This window comes from Typopeltis vanoorti, chromosome 14, assembly GCF_054136105.1.
Source record: "Typopeltis vanoorti isolate ZY-2024b chromosome 14, IOZ_Tvanoo_1.0, whole genome shotgun sequence".
NCBI classification, from domain to species: domain Eukaryota; kingdom Metazoa; phylum Arthropoda; class Arachnida; order Uropygi; family Thelyphonidae; genus Typopeltis; species Typopeltis vanoorti.
In genome coordinates, this window is record NC_143562.1 from 54,229,965 (window position 1) to 54,246,072 (window position 16,108).

Consider the following 16,108-nt stretch of genomic DNA (forward strand, 5'->3'; position numbering starts at 1 on the left):
ACTACACATCGCATACGACCTATAACTGAGCATCTGCAGTGATCGCTAATTCATAAGTAGCACACAACATAAATAAAAAAAAATGAATTTTAATTAGGAAAAGATTTTTGGAAATTTTTCTAGTGTTTTTTTCCTTTTCTTTGGGGGGTGCCCGGGCCCCTTCCCCCCCCTCTGGGTGCGCCACTGGTTCATATCGATCTCGTATTCTTCTTAGTAGAGTCCCGACCCTATCACACACACACTTCTATCTCTCTTTATTTCATTCGTTCACTTCCTCATTCAAAACATCACCCGCTACCAAAACCATATTTACCTTTTATTACAATTACTAACGTGATTTATGGGACAATTTGTCTTCACCCTTGATTGCGATATTCTTTTATTCTTTTCATATAAAAGACAGTTTCAACCCTGGTGACTTCGCTTGTCTATTTTCACTAATAATACACTTTTTAATTCTCTTTGATATGTCTCATGACTCCTTTTAGTTCATTCTCCAGTTTTATTTTAATGAGCAAAGCATGTTCAAACAATTTTAAGGTCTTTTGTTACGAGGTTGTTAAAATAACTAAAGTTGAACTTGGTTTTCAAAGTACTCTATTATGTTATCTTTTTCTTTCTGTTGTCTTTGTACTATCATAAATTACCTTTATTACCCTTATTAGTATTTCTATAAACACTTGTTTCTTACTCTCTAATTAAATGGCATCTCAATACTCAGTTATATGCTGTTGTTTTCGAGTGCAAGTCACAATCAATTCTCTGAGATGTTCTTCTTAGATCTCCGTACAAAACAATTTATTTTAGGGGGAAATTAGACGATAACATGAAAGAATGACAAAGGTGATTCTTATGGGTGCTGTAGAATGAATAGCATGTTCCCTTTGTTGGAGAGACAAAGATTTGAATGTCGGACAGACCTTTGTACGGCTTTTCATATGAAGAAGAGTTTGTTTTATACGGAAATAACTAGAATTTTTCTTAGGACTGTCTTGATTTTTTTTTCAAGGAAAAACAGACAAAAAACTAGCTGACGAATACGAGCATCTACACTGTACAAACATATTTTATCATTCATTTCAACAGGTTTTGTTTATTCGGGACATTATATTCTCGAGGAAGATAAGGGAAAAACGAATATATTTATACATTTTTACGAAAATAATAAATGTTAAGAAATGAATGTTTAATACAATAAATTGTAGAATATGCATAGTTGCAGGAATATCAACATAGAAATGGAAAGAAAGAAAACATTATGTTATTAATACAAACAAAAATAAACGTTGACTTAAACGAGATGCAAATTTAAATACTCACACAGGTAGATAGTTTCCAAACTTTGCTGGTCTGGTTGATCAAGGGTTAGTATTCGAAGGAAAGGAACCAAACCGGCTGTGGAGTCCAACCCTAGCGTGGACATGGATGTTTGTGATTGATTGTCTTTAGATGAGAAAGGAATTTCATCGTGGGTGGAAGTCGCATAAAATTTCTAAATTTTTGTACATTGATTAGAAATAGATAAAACTTGATGATATTATCATCAAAACTGAATCCTTGTTTGAAGACAAGAACGCCAAATAATTTTCTCAACAACCGAAAATCTGTATTTTCTTAACTGACCTGAACCACTCTATGCTTTCAGTTTGTAATTCATTCAGCAAGTTTCGCATTTGGACGTAATCGTGATTAAATTTGAGTTACTAACCAGTAGAAAGGCTTCTAAAGATATTTTTATGTTCAATCATGCGTCCACTTTCTTCTAAAATTGAAAACACCTTTCAACTGCTCAGAAAAGGCTTCAAGAGATTCCCAACCCTTCCTCTCCAGTTTTTACTTAATATATGGGATCGATATTAAAATAAATAAATAATAAAACAGTAGTAACTGTCTTGCGATCGAAGTTTCTTGCAGACTACTTTTCGTTTAGAATCCGATTGAAAATATTACTCTCAAAACTCATTTATTAGTGCAGAACCTAATTTTAAGGTTTAACGTAAACCAGTGATTCTTGTTACGCTGGTTTTATATCTATTGTAAAGAATTCAAAGAACAATTACACAAGAAAAATAAAGAAAATCCTCTGGTCTATAGCAGAACATAGAATTAGTTACAAGTTTAACCAAAAGCAATAAGAAGATTATGAGAGAAGATGATGTTGGTTTGTTTTCTTATTAACCACAAGACATTGCGTTTTTGTATTACATTTCGCTGGCATAAATACTTTTTAAATTGAAAAATATAGCGTAACTATTCATTGTTAAGATCGTGCAGAAACCTTTACCTACGCGAACGTCACTTGTGCAGCGTATATGTAGAAAACTTGGTCATGTGATGTCACCACGTGTTCTATAACTATATAAGAATGCTGCTAGTCAGTAATCGTCAACAGTGTTGATCACCATGGGAAGAACGAAGGATTTTTCAAAAGGCGAGATTTTCCGGGTGTTCAATCAGTGGAAAAATAATCGACATTGCTTGTCTAAGATGTGTAGAAAGATGTGCACTACATTAAAGAAAATAAATGCCTAAATATATACAAATGTTTTGACAACTTCCCAAAAAGTCTTCAACGTTTTTTTCAATTTGCCAAAAGGTGTCGCAGAAACATCTTTAGCAGTAACTTTTGGAAAACGATAAACAACTAGGCTGCAACTTAATCACTAGTAGTTGACTTCAGCATAGGGTGACCAACTCTCCCGTATTTCCTGGGAACTCTCGTATTTTAGCGAATTATTTTGGATCATCCCGGCTCCCGTATTGATCTTCAAATACTCCCGTATTTTTCGTAATCAATCAGTGTCATTAATTTTTCAATGTATATTATAACCGCCAAACTAATCGATACAATTCTGTTTCGGCCATCGAATATACACGGGATGTTCCGGCAAAGATATTATATCGTTGCGTTGATCTTGTAACATTTGGCGCCATTTTAATAATCGATATCCATTCGGAATAATGAAATCATTGGTAACGATTTTCGATATACACTTCCGGATTTTGTTTGTCCGTTTCCTATCTTGCGTTCTTACCAGCCGTTGTGTTTACATTCATTCCCAAAGTATTTTCCGTATCCTTGAACATCGAGTGCCATCGTATATTTTCGTGATGGATAGTGACGGTGACATGGAAAGTGATAATGTAAAAAGGAACCAAAAAAGAAAAGTAAATATTTGTGTGTTTATCTGAAGATATGGGAAGAACATTACTCGTGGCTAAAACCCGTGCCATCCAACTTTCACAAAGCTAATTGTATCTTATGTAAACGTGACTTGAGTATCGCTCATAGGGGTAATAATGACTGCAAGCAACATTCTAACACTGAAGGACATAAACGGAGAAAGAAAGATGTGAAGACTTCTTCGAATTTGTACCTCTTTTTCGGTAACACAAGTAAGAACTTAAACAACACTGCAGGTCAGCTAGCGTTAGTTTTTCACAATGTAGAACACAACATCAGTTATAGAAGCATTGACTGCGCAAATAAGCTATCAAGGAACATTTTCTATGACTCGAATTTGGCCAAGAAGATTTCATGTGGTCGAACAAAGGCAGAAGCAATTGTGAAAAATGTTCTGGCTCCAAGAGGAATGCAGAAATTTATCGGTGTTTTAAAATATCCTTCAACAACCAGCAACTTTTTTTCAATCGCAACTGGTGCTTCGAACCATAAGATTAGAAAGATGTTTCCTCTAGTTGTGAGATATTTTGACCCTCTAAGTGACATAAAAAACATGCTCCTGGACTTCATTGAGCAAGTTGATGAGACAGCTAACTCCATTCATAGCCGGATAAAGTCTTCCTTTGATGAGCACAATTTAGATGTAAAAAATGCTACTTCATATTGTGCAGATAATGCACACGTGAATTACGGGAAACGTAATTCTGTAATGAAGCTGGTCACACAAGATAATGAAAACATGGTTAACGCAAACTGCTGCAATCATATTTTGAATAATGCAACCAAATATGCCTCTGATGGATTGGATATTGATATTGAAATGATAGTTTTAAAATTTTATGGACACTTTGTCCATAAAATCATTCTTTGATTTTCTTGAACAAGAATGGTCTGAAATTATTCGTCATGTTCCTACTTGGCTTTCTTTGACATCAGCTGTAGATAGGTTCATAAAGAACTGGTTACCTATTAAGAGCTATTTTAAAAGTGTTAACGACTGTCCAAAAATCTTGAAAAAACAATTGGGTGATGAGGATCCAGAAAAGGAGTGTGTTGTTGAAGTATAACTTAATTTTTTTCCAACATTGGTGCTATACTTGTTCAAGCTGCCAAATCCCTTGAAACTGCAGATCTTAGTATCATTGAATGCTACAGTATAATGCAATGTTTAGGTAGTAAAATTCAATCAGAAGATAAAGGACAGTTTTTTTGATAATGCCACTGAAAAGATTTTAAACTGTATGATCCCAGCCCTACAAAAAAACAAAAAAATGATGATTTTGTTAGTTTTTACTGTTCATTGTGCATTTCCAAGAATTTTGATTTATCTGATGCAAATCTCATCAATTGTCTTGTGCCCCTAAATTTGGATCGTGAACTTTCTTCCAGGCATTTGCAAGCCATTGTTCAACACTTTCATATTGATATTGTGAATGAACATAATCAGTATGAAGAGTTTTGTAATGCAGTGAGTGTTGTGAATATGGAGAAATCAGGAAGTACTGAACAAAAGTGGGTGAATATATTTATTGAATTAAATAACAAGAAAATCAATGTTCCAAATCTTGGTAAAATTTTAGGCTTTGTGTTAAGTATTCCGGGCTCAAATGCCCACACCGAATGTTCTCAATGATGAACAATAAATGGACAGATCAGAGAAATCAAAGTAGCTTAGAATTAATTAAATTAGAACTAATGGTAGTCATCAATTTTGATTATGATTGTAAAGAGTTTTTGCACTTTGCACAAGGAGACAAGAAAATCAAAGCTGCTGCAGCATCTGTTGATAAATATAAGTTTAATCTAAGAAGTATGGATATTTTAATTGTATGTAAGTATAAATGTTTAAAATTAGATTAAATATTTTGATGTGTTATAATTGAAATTGCTATTTGTATATTTTAAATATAAACTATAAACCACCCTATCAATTAATGTAGGATTCACGTCCCAAAAATTTCGCTAAAATTTGATTTGTCATGAACTAATCTTCCTTATTTTCATGTTCAAAAGTTGACCACCTTACTTCAGGGCTACCGACGATTTCAAGATTTCGAGATAGAGAGTATTGCATACAAGGTGCCATCTCGTAATAAGTAATCCCCAGACTGGTATTATTGTTTGAAACAGAATGAGTTATCATATGGAGTTTTTCTGAATTATGGGAGTAAAAACCACACTTTCACGGAGAAAATACTTGCTTGTGCCAAAGACTAACTCTGAAATGGTTTTAAAAAAGTTAGAAACTGCTCTTCTAGTCTGCAACTAGAATCAAACCTCTGAGTTTTACTTCTGAAAGTTTATGGAAGCAGAATCGTTATCACGAGTAACACAAGCATCAGATTATTTTCCAAGAATATATGTAATGATAATCATCATGTTGAGAATAAGTTGCTAGGATTTATTACAATGTCAAAGTCATTTTTCAGCTAAGTTTCTATTTAACTGGAAACTGTTCATAACGCCTTTTAACTTTTCCCAAATTTACATTTGTTTTCCTATATCACTTGATCATCCTATTCAATGTAGATTCTTCATAATTCCCCTTAAACTGTTCTTCTCCAGAGCTATTTGATTTGATATCTTCGTTAAAGTCAACATCATGTTGGGTATTCGACCATCATCGCATCTTCAAGCAATGTTTCTTTACTTTTTTACAAAATACTTATGAAGAATTATCTGCCTTCAAGTCTACTGATAAATAATTTCCTAATTTCTTCTTAAATTAATTAATTCAATAGACAACACACTGAAAATTAAACTTGAACAAAACGATAGTGTCACATATAATGGACTTTAAGACTATGCCATATCTTTGCAAATAAAATTTTTGAATTTATTTTATCCTTAACTATGCTCCAGCGGTTACAACGAGTACTAACATCATACAGTATAATGTTATGGTTATTTTTTATTTTATTTTATTTTTTGACAAATTTCTTTGGAATATGAATTGAATTCTATGTTGTAAAAGACTACAGCTACGCCGTTCACCTTCCAATGCAATTGCTGTTCACTTTCAATTTATGAGGTTATTTTTTTAATTTAAATTTATTTCTTTTGAAATTCGACTTTGGTGATATTTAGGTAATATAATTTATTAATTTACCAATTAAAACTGTTTTTTTGAACGCCTGTGTAGCCCTCTGAAAATGGGGTTTGCATTCCGTCTTTAGCGCTAGTCTGCTCGAAGAAAGGCCGTTGTAAGTTCGACTCTAGTCGGTGACAAGAGTAACTTGTTTCAGGGAGGGAAAATCCTAATTGCCTACGAAAAATCCCCTCAGTAAGTAGGGTTTCCTCTCTGCTGTTTTCTAATTCAATCCAAGAAAATCGACCGCAGAATTCACACTATTTCAAACAATAATACACTGTTGGGATTAGATACCACGAGGTAGCAGTTATCTGTCGTACTCACCTCCGCAGATGCCTGTTAAAATAATTGATGGTCTTAGTCCAGCCATCTCTGATTAGCTAAGAGTTGAGGTAGTTGATCGTTAATCTTAAAAAATTAGGGCTAAACCACCTCGGGTACTCCCTTGAGAGGATAAAGGCATTAGCAGATTTATTTTATTTCTTACTTTTTTCAGTAAACATTAAATAAATGGGATGATTATTTTTTTTTCAGTTTCGGGTTCAAGCACCTTACATTACCATTTTGAAATATTCTAAGATCAATTAGGGTAGAATATATTTTAAGAGAAGGAGATGCTTAACAGTATGGGAGAATAACGGGAAAAAATTTCTCATTTTTACGATTTTTTTTCTTCATTATGCATGAGAGATAAAAGTATCAACGAACAATCGCAATCAGCATATTAGACAAATGGTCGATATCGTTTTATCTTTGAAACATGCTGAATGTTTGTAAAATATTGAAAGTATTTATTTAAGGAGTTTGCCTTTATGGCAAACGTACTCCATTGGTACAGTAATTTTTATTTCTAATTAAGTGTGAATAATACCCCATTGCCATCTTACCTTTCTTGTTAGGCTCAATGGTCTGCGATGGCTAAGTAACTTGGCTATTTTATAAACCTACTTACTGCTTATGATAAGGTGGTTAATCCTATATGCATTGTCTTCTATGAAGTAAACTGCTTGTATTCTTCGGACTGGTTTGCTTGTTTTGGAGAATGGAAAACTCGACTTTCCAGATGCTATTGTAATACATATTCGAATACCATGTATATTATAAAATGTCACATTACAATAGTGACGCAGTTAACTGTGATATCTCAGTCACGCAGTGTGGGAACTCAAGAGTTAAAGGGCACAATCGAAAGGCTGCTGGAGGAGTTTCACAACTTGTGGTTATGCTACAGTCAATATATAAAGCACACCAATTTTCAAAGTGAGCAAATCAAGCAGTCATGTGGCATATATATTGTATAACAAGGGTAGAATGATATACAAATCAGTTACCCTTGCATTGTTAGCATTCCATGCAACCACAGGTTTTGTTGTCATTACTAGTCCTTTACTGGCCTTTGATTACATCAAAATTCATTCGGTGGTGGAAGACAGAAGGTAACTGTCTTCTGCTACCATACATTTTCAAGGAGTGATTGAGTCTCCAAACTTCAGCACAACTGAATCGCTCGAAGTGAACCGTTGAAAAAGAAAAAAATTGTGCCATGATGGAAAATAGCAAATGATGCTTATCAAAGTTTTTGTGAGATAAAGTCCGTTGTAACACAAAACTCTAACCATTCTTGCAAATGTCATAAAACTCCAAGCGTAGGAATAGCTGTATGATAGGTGTCCACCAGAAAAGCAGTCAGCTGCTTCCATGCTCAGGTTACTTACCAACTCAATGCAACTGCTATAGTGAAGACGGTAGCGGAAGCTTATGTTCAGTAGTAAGTCGCTTACATTGCATGTGTATTTTGGATGACGTAGTTGAGCATTGGTATACTTCTGCAGAACGTTATAGGGAAGATTACACTCCATATTCACTGTGTTGGACAGAGAATCATAATGTGTAGCTAGTTTAATGTAAATTAGTTTGTCCCAGTGGATGTGATCAGAATAGCTCCAAAGATCCATTACCACTAAAGACGGCTTTCTGATTCTGTACACGGAGGGAATCAGAGAATAGTTCCATCAGCAGAACAATATGGAAAATCTACTCTGACTTTCCCAAAGGTCGAGACCAGTTTTATTTTATTATCAAATACATGCTGGACGTCTGCGTGAAGGGAATGTAGCTATGATGTAAATAAACTAGTTGCTCCTTAGAGAAAGGCATTTACTAGATTCGCCGGTATATATGTAAAAAATCTTGACCAGTGTTAAAGAAATAGCACGATTTGGAGAGCTACCTACTCTCAAATTGGTAGGTATATGTATTTATACAGTCATCCCTCGACTTAAGTCGTGGTTCCATTCCATCAGAAAGAACGTAAGTTGATACTTTAAATCAACAGAGTTATAGGGGTTAGGGATTTAACAGTAGGGACTTCTCATCGGAACTTGTGGATTCACCATATATTTTCACATTATGCAGTGCAAAACGCTGCTTGAATCTCATGAACCAACAGGAAGAAGTGTTGATTTCGTAGTCGTAATCGGGCCCTGCTTTCTCCTTCAACATGTTGAAGAGAGTTAGTGCCTTAGCGGTTATGATCAAGTGCTAAGGGGTGTGCTTTTGGTGCAGGTCTTCTATCCATGATGAAAGTAGCTTTTCCAATCACGGATATGACCTTGTTGATTCATCACTATCGTCGATTTAATGGAAGCAGATCCTTTCACAGCCTCTATCCTATTTTTCAAAATGGTCGTCACTGTAGAATGAGCCCATTCGAAGTCATGTGCAATCACACTGACAGCTTCGTGCTTTATAACTTGCAACTTCGTTTCAAGATCAATTGCTCGCCTCTTTTTCTGTGATTCTTCACTAGGTTTTTTGATTGGGTATGTAGGGACCATGTCGCACAAAACATTGCGAAATATTTAACGATAAATACACAAATAACCAATTTCTCAAACACAAAATCAACATAGGAACTGTTGAAGGCACGTGCGGACTGCTGAGGAAGGTTCCTGCTGAATCTGCTGTTGCCACTGCATTGTTGCTAAATAAAAACCTTTTTTGCTTTACGCTCGCTTGCGTCTTATTCGAAAGTATAGTCGAAAATGTTATTTATTCCTTTATGGGATCACGGACGTATCTTCGAAAGGATGTAACTCGAACGGACATAAGTCGAGAGATGACTATATATATATATGTATGTGTCAGTGTGTCATATGTGCTCCATGGCCGAATTTTTACGAGTTGCAGGGTTACAACTCCGATTTAGAAAAACACTGATTATCTGTGCCAGGGATCAGGCAACTCAGGAGTCAAATGAAATGAAGGCGTAAAGATGGTTTCTATATCCAATTCAGATTCTAAATCAAACATTTGTTATGAGTGAAGCATTTCCAAAAATAGCAGTACAGTAATATCTCTGTAATCCAAACTAATAAAAACCGTGCTCGTTCGGATTAGCGAAAAGTTCGGATTAGCAAATTTTCCTCCAAGAGACAACAATAACTAGCGTTTAAGACAAAAAATAATCAGATTCTAATCTTCTTCTGCAGCTTCTCCCACTTAAGTGGGGTCACTGTTGATGATGAGTCTCTCCTCCACATCCTCCTGTCTTGGGCTGTCACCACATCCAAGTTCTTCATCCTCAAGTCCTCTTCTACCAGCTCCCTCCACCTCTTCTTTGGCCGCCCACGCTTCCTCCTTCCTTCCTTGCACATCCATCTGCATGACCTTTCTTCCCACATATTCGTCTTCCCTTCTCATCACATGACCAAACCATCTCAACCTTGCCTCCTATATCTTCGCTCCTAAGTTCGTAACTTTCACTGTTCCCCTCACATAGTCATTTCTCAGACGATCCTTTCTGGTCACACCGCACATCCACCTAAGCATTCTCATCTCTGCTACCTCCATGCTGCTCATGTTATTTTTCCTCAGGGCCACAATTTCCATAGCATACGTCATAGCTGGCCTCACTACTGTCCTATAGATTTTGCCTTTCAGATCGACACCCCTCTTATCGCATAACACTCCAGCCATCTCCCTCCAGTTCCTCCAACCCGTTTGTATCCTGCATCCCACTTCCTTCTCAGCCTCTCCATCTTCTTCCACTGTTGAACCTAAGTATCTAAAGTCCCTAACCTTCCTGATGACATTTCCTTCCAGCTCCAGATCTGTCTCCTGGCCGCCGCCCGCTGTGCAACACATATACTCTGTCTTACTTCTGCTCAGTCTCATACCTCTCTCTCTTCCAGTACTTTTCTCCATCTTTCCAGTTTAGTTTCTGCTTCTTCTCTTGAATCTACACACAGCAAGACGTCATCTGCATACAACATTGTCCAAGGTGCATCTTCTCTCACCTCCTCTGTTACCACCTCCATCCCAATATTAAACAGAAACGGACTTAATGCTGACCCTTGATGCAAGCCAACTGTTACTTGAAAACTTTCTGTCTGTCCCAAACAGGTCCGAACACTTGTCTTCACATTTCTGTACATTTCCCGCACCAACCTGACATATTTCTCCGGAACCTTCTTCTCCCTCAGACTTCTTGCCTTGGCACTCTATCATATGCTTTCTCCAGATCAATAAATGCCAGATGTAGCTCCCTTTGTTTCTCTCGAAACTTTCCCATCATCTCTCGTAACCCAAAGATAGCATCTGTTGTTGATCTACCAGGCATGAAGCCAAATTGTTCCTTTGCAATCTCCACCTCCTTCCTCAATCTTCCATCAAGAACCCTTTCTAGGATTTTCATTGTGTGGAACATCAACTTTATTCCTCTGTAATTTTTACAGTGTTGTGCATCCCCTTTACCCTTGTAGATGGGGACAAGAGTACTCTCCCTCCATTCCTCGTGTATATTTTCCTGTTGGCAAACTTTCATGAACAGGTCCCACAGAAGGTCAATTCCCTCTTCTCTCAGTACCTTCCATGCCTTCACTGTAATCCTGTCGGGGCCCACCGATTTTCCATTCCTCATCCTCTTCATGGCCTCCCTCACTTCCATTCTACTGATGTTCAGCACTATCCCCCCAGAAGGCTGCCCATCTTCTCTGTGAGTCCTTGCATTTTCCTCATTCAAATAAGATTCTAATGGTACATTAATTTAATTATGTAAATAAATGAAGTAACGGATAGAAAAAAAAGCTACCGTACTATAATGTAAAACAAAAAATAATACAGTACACAAGTTATTTTAGTAAAAAAATTTAATTTCCATCTACCTGTATTGTTGAGGATTCTGATTAAATAAAATTGTACAGTTCAGTACGTAACCTAATTTGCGTAAAAAAATATCACTTTCTTGTACACAACACGAAAAAATTTTTTTATTTCTTTGTAAAAAAGTCACCGATTTTCTTTTGCTTCTTGGAAGCTAAACTTTTTGCGAATGCTTCTTCTTGGAGCTGCATTAGCAATAAAACTTTGTGGAATGGCATATCATTCTGCTTAGTTCATTCTATACACATATTAAAACTGTCAGCTGCCTGTTCATGTTTTACTTTTTTTTTCTTCGAGTTCTTCATCGTCTTCTAATTCATTCTGTAGTGTCATATTTATAATTTCAGCGTCTGATTTGATTTCGAATTCACTTTCGGTTCTACCTGTAATCCTTCCGTAACATCTGTTTGTGAAATTTCAACATCTGGATTTATATTTTAAACCAAATTATACACGTTTTGAATTTCCTCTTTTTGTATATATTTGTGATTCATTCCGACAATACAGTACGTACTGTACAGTATAAAAAAAGCAAACGTGAACACAATAATAAATCAAAATAGACCTCCAGTATAACCCTACAATCGACAGTATGAAAAGAATACTGTACTGTAATAATAATAAAATAAATAATAATAGTTAAAATAATAATTATTAAATAAAAATAATAGTACACAAAATAATAATACGTAATAAATGAAACTTTTTTTCTTTCAAACCAGAGTTCGGATTACTGGAGGGTTCGGACTAAAGAGGTTCGGATTGGCGAGATACTACTGTATATTAAAACTTAGTCATCACACAAGTAGCCTTTATGTGATATACTAGTATTAAGCAACTATGTAGGGCATATGTTTGTCTTTCGTCTCAAAATCACTAATATTAATCAAATTACGTAATAAACCTATTCGCAGATACGGATGTTTATATTTTGAATGTTGCTTGAATGTAATGATGCTGACTTTTGCAGTAAATTGTTCATTGGATGAAACTTATGAAGTAAAAGTTTTAAAAATTGTAATCCACGGGAAATTTTTATTTTTAATAAAAAGAAATGAATGTTTTCTTTCAAACAAAACAAAGGAGATAGATAGAAATTCTACTTGAAATTATGTCTTTCATAACCGCTCATATATCTCGTTTAAAGGTGACTAAAAAATCCACTAAATCCCGTCAAAGAATACAAAAGATTAAATGTAACCCCTAGATTACATATACAATTATTTAAATTTCTTTCTTATGGGAATAACACAATAGAGCTGGTAGTTCGGCGCCTGTTAAATTTCACTAGCATTACGCTAACGCATAAAACGAGATAGGTTTCCATATTTCTTCGTGCTTTTACAATATGACACTAAGAGGCTCATTTAAAATCCTGGTGCACTTCACCACTGTTGAATTTCAGACGGTCACTTAAGGCAGGCAATCTGCAATAAGAACACTGGTTGGAGATTAGATTAAAATATTTTTCTTTTATCATCTTTTACTACCCAACGGGAAATAAGTGGTCGCATTAACTAACCCTTAAGTCTTAATCTATTCAAGACGTTTTTGTATGCCTTTTAAATGGCCATTTTTCGCTAAAGCACACTCTCTTTACCCCTGAAAATACCTTTTGAAAGATGCACAATAATAAAACGCGAGACGGAATATATGAAGGAGATTGTTAAATAATTCACGCATTTATTATTTGACTTGCAACTTAGGCAGAACAGTCCTATACCCCTTCTTAATGAAATTTTCATCATAAATTCATGGCATCAGACTGTACAGTACTTTGGTTTCGTAATACGTAGTACATTCAATTGCTTGATTAAGCTGATAAAACTGCATTTTGTTTTTCTGCATTGGAAGACGCTCGTGTCTCTAACAACGAAAACATTACACGCATGTTCCAAGTAAAGCATAACACAATAAAGAGCTTCGGTATGTTTCATAGTAACCTGTCAAAAGACGATTACGAAAATAATATGTTATATTACGCAGTCGTTGTGTGGAGTAGAATGCCCTCTTGCGGGCACTCTACTCCTATATATATTTATAAATATATATTAAACGTTTATTTATTTATTTTTAAACGTGAGTCTGTATATTTCGATAGTTTATGTCCTGCTCCTAAGATATTCTTTTTTTTTTATAAATAATGAATCACATTTTAAATGTTGCGCTTTTGTTATTACAACGTAAAAAGAAATGACGACTACAGTCGAAAACAAAACGATTTTTCTCCCTGTTTCGACTAAAATCTAAGGTTTACTATTCCAGAAAAAATACGCGATTTTAAACTCTTTGCATCAGAATGCAAGGTTTAAACGTTGTTTGCAATTAATCGTCTGCTAAATAAACCAAGTGCATAACGTACCAGATTTTTTATGTTTTAGCTTGAAAGTAACAAGGCGTCTGTTGTGTAACATTATCGACACAACAACATCATGCCCATTAGTCGTAGTTAATTTGTAAGGCTAGAATAAAAACAGCTACAAAAAAAAAACAAACTTCGCAAGGGTTTCAAAACATTCTTTTCCTACCAGCTTTTTTTATTTATTTTTATTTTTTATTTTTAAGAATTACTACTGTAAAATCTAAAAGCAATGGCTCCTATTTTTAACGAAAAACTCAAAGTCAGTAATTTAATTTACGAAAGGCTCCTTAAGCTATTCCTGCCATATAACCACGATTCTTTAATAATTCTATATAAATGTGATGCGTTAGGGGGATTGAGAAAGACTTCTAAACTAAAACGTCACGAACGTGCTCTGTTAACAAAGAGCTGTGGTTTTCATGCTACAGCGTCAGGAATCTCGCCCAGGTTAAACCACGTTTCTATTGATTGTAACTGTTGGCGGGCCATCTGGGAGCAAACGATCGATTGCATTTTGCATCTCTGAATCTCAGTTCGTAATCTTCGATTTTTCCTTCCTTCTGCTTTCAAAGAGCGAGAGAGAGAGAGAGAGAGAGAGAGAGAGAGAGGTCTGCATTTTTGCATGCACCAACGTTAAACGCAGCTGTACGATACAGGAAATGGAAATGAATTTAGGCCTTCTTTTTCCTGGCTTCTTTTGGGCGTTTTAATCTGCTTTTCTACCAAGCGCATTCTGTTTCTGGCCTCGCGAAAGTCTGCACGAGACAAACATTGAGATATGCGCGAAATTAACATTAACGCAGTGCGCGCCAAGTGGTGAATGAAGCACGTAGGAAGCCAAGCTGTTCAGGCATAAACACGAGGCATGGACACATTAAATGAACACAAACTTAATAATTAGAAACAAAATGACAATAAGCTATTACGGAGCATTTTACTATACGAAAATCGGTTCGAGGAAGCGTAACTACCAACCTGAACCGTAGTCCAATTACTTGAGGCATTCTAAAAATTCATTTAAAAACACAATTATCACGTATCCTCTAACATTAATTCAAAAGCAGTGTAGGCAAATAATAATCCTGCTTAGCCAACCTGTCGCCATTGTTAATCTGATTCTTGATGATTTCCACTTCGGTGTTTTTTTTGTTTTTTTTAACCAATCGCATCTAGCCACAGTTGATGACGTCAATGGCCCAGATACTGCAAATCTCTTCAATTACGCTTCACCTTTGGCATAATAAACCATAATAGGTAATCGTAAATTTCAATTAGATAAATGTAACTGGAGGAATTTTTGGACCGATCTCTAGTAAACCAAACAAAGAACTTCATGCAGTTTTATCTAGTAATTATATTTTTAATTTTGGGCTATATCATTCTAACTTTAATACTTAAAAAGATAATAATAGAGTTGCGAAATCAGTAACGTTTACTGTCGCGGAAAATATTTCTTTTAATGTTTTCACATTGGATTTAGAAAAATCCGACGTAACAAACGCCTTAATTTGAAATTTTCAAATTAAGGTGAAATTTGAAAATTTTAAAATTTTTTCGAAATAAATTCACAAATAAATTTTAAAATTATTAAGTTAATCGATATTCCTAAACAAAAAAGGCCAGTTTAATTGAAATACAGTATTTAATTTGCCTCTTTAAATCTGTTCCGATATTTTCAGTGTTTGGTTCGTGTACCATACACAAATTAAATAATAAAAAAAAACTGTTTATAAAGCGACAACTAATGAAATAAAGTTGCGACGGAGCTGAAGCGTGGGGTTTATTTATTTCCTTATTATCTCCCTGATGAGCTCCTCTTTATCTAACAAGATTAATTAAAACCTTAATACCAGGCCATCTCTATTGTTCACACGTCCTGGTGCTAATAGGTCGTTGGTCAAATATGGCATCATTGGAAGGACGATAACCCCGAGGTTAATTAACCCTAATGGCAGGGTTTCTTTGCAAAGGCTTCTAGCCATGGAAAACTCGGTGTCTTGATCTATAGATTGGTTGCTGCTTATTACATTAGCCATCCATTAACAAAGTAAGAGAAATTGCCTTTCATTGTAGCCTGCTTCAATTATTATTATTCTCCTAAACACCCTCGATGTTTACCCCTGAAAAAAATCAGATTTTTGTCTCTCAAGGCTTAATTTAATTGCATTTCGAGCTTGGTTTATAGAATGACAAAGAAAAAATGCTCGGGACAATATAAATTCTGTAAATATCATGTTAATTATTTATAATTACTCTGAATAATATAAAGAATTAATTATTTCTTATATACATAGAAAAACAAATGAAA